Source organism: Pipistrellus hanaki, assembly GCF_964339955.1.
Source record: "Pipistrellus hanaki genome assembly, chromosome: 11".
NCBI lineage: Eukaryota > Metazoa > Chordata > Mammalia > Chiroptera > Vespertilionidae > Pipistrellus > Pipistrellus hanaki.
Window position 1 is genome coordinate 2,446,457 of NC_140513.1, and position 2,211 is coordinate 2,448,667.

The following is a 2,211-nucleotide window of genomic DNA, read 5'->3' on the forward strand; positions in this document are numbered from 1 at the left end:
CAGGGTCTCCCAGCCCCTCCCTGAGTGAGGGGTTCCAGCCCTGCCCCCCAACCCTGGGCAGCCTCCAGCGGCCTCCTCGGGACAAGGAGCACTTCCAGCTCCGAGCAAGGAGCCAGCCCTGGGCAAACTGGGACCTGGGCTCCGGTGGAATCCTGGGCCAGGGAGGAGCTGCAGGCGGGAGCCGCAGGGGTGATGCCGGCCAGGGGCTCCACTGCACAATGGAGAGGCTCTGGGCCCTGAGCCCGTGACACTGTCCCCAGGGGAAGGCCGCCGAGTGCGGCTCCCACTCCTCGCCGAAGGAGAGACGGGAGCTGACGGCAGAGGCGCTGGCTGAGCGGCGGCCATGATCGTTCTGCCGTTTATAGTCTACCCGTCACCGCGTGGGCACCTTGAATGGGCACAGTTTGTATCTGCCCGTCACGTCCCATAAAGCTGGGGGGAGATTCTATAGAAACATCAGGAGGACATAATTCTTTCCTAAAAGGCAATCGTTTACGTTTTTAAAAAGATTTACATTTCGGGGGGAAAACGCAAGCGAGCAGAGGAGAGAAAGCAGGAACCCCTGCCTGAGAGGGACCGGTACGCGCGCGCGGGGCGGTGTGAGGAGGACCGCCTGCCGTGGGGACGCCCGGAGGCGTCCGCACTGTGCCGGGGCCTCAGCCACGCCGGGCCCAGGCGCTCCTGGCACCACGGAGGGGCTGTCTGCTTTGAGCCCAGGTCCCTCCCTGGGCCCCACAAGCGGGATGCCTGATGCATAGGTGGCAGAGCACGAAAGACAGTTGGCGGGACCGCGCTCTGCGCTGACAGGGGCGTGGGGAGACCGAGGCACGAGGAGTGGCTGAGAGGAGTGGGTGATAAGAGGGTGAGGAGTCGTGAGCCAGATTTCAGCCGATGCTGCAGGCAGAGTCCCGGGCGCGTCGAGGCCCCTCCACCAGGCACCCGCCTGCGGAGAACCGCACGGGCAGTGCGTGCTCAGAGGGAACGAGGCGACAGCCGCAAACGCAAAGGAGAGAAGCATCACCCCAATCCCGCCTGGTGCCCCTCGGAGAGACACGCCTCCCGGTGTGCTTCCCGGCGGCGGGTGCGTGTGAGCCCGGCGGGGGCGAGTTCGCAGGAGTGAGAGGGCTCTGCCCGGCTCGGCCGCTGCTGGCAGACAGTGACGGCGCACAGCCTCCATGTCCTGCCCCGCGTCCTTTCTCCTGCCCGGGGAACGCTCCGCGGTGCTTAGCCGGAGCGTGATCGCCAGGTGGGGCAGGTGCCACTCCATCGGTGAGTGTTTGCAGACAGCAACGCCGGGCGCGGGTGACTGGCGGCCCCGGTTCCTCTGGGACAGCCGGGGAAGGGACTTGCCTCGTCCATCGCAGGGGCCGCTGGGTGGCGGTCCTTCCCGAGGGGGCGCCCACACCTGTCCCCCAGAACTTGCCCACATTGGTGTCCACTCTGCATGGGGTGACATGGGGTGTCCACCCCTCGCCATGGCCTCCTCACCCCCCCCCCCCAAAGCCACTGGCGTTTCCTAGCCCACGGCCCCTGCCCTTGGCTCCGGCTCCGTGCGGGGAGGGCTCCTTCCCCGTCTCCCAGGCGGGCGTGAGGTTGGTAAGTTCAGAGGTCAGAGCCCTGGCTTCTGAGCCACACAGGCCTGGGATCCTGGCTGGACGGCTCTGGGCGGGTACGGGAGCTGCTGCCCTTCACTTTCCCGGCTGTGAAATGGGTTAATAACAGTGCCCGCCTCACGGGGCCGTCACCGGGCTTTCACAGTGACCAGTGAGCTCGGCCCTGCCCCTGGCAAGGACTTGGGCTCAGTGGGGCGGTGGGACCTCACCCAGACGTCGCCCCAGCCCTGCCCGCCCCCACCCTGGTCCAGGTCTGTGGTCTCAGAGGGGCGGGCCCAGGCGGCTGGGGAGGGGGAGGGCACGGACCCGGAGAGCCATGGATGCATTATTTAACAGCGAGAATGCAAATGAGGAAGAGTAATGAGGGCGCTCCCTCCGCCCGCCAGCCCGCGTCCCCCGGCCTGCGCGCTCGCTGACAAATTCTCTAGAAAATACCGAAACAGCCTCCGCTGGAGCTGCGATCACCGCCATTTATTATTGATGGAACCTTGGCGAGTTCTCTTTCTAAGGAGGCGAGCGGGAGAGAGCAGCTAAGCCGCGTTTAAAGGGACAGACCCACCCCCTCCCCGAGCACCGGCCACTGGCCACTGGGCACTGC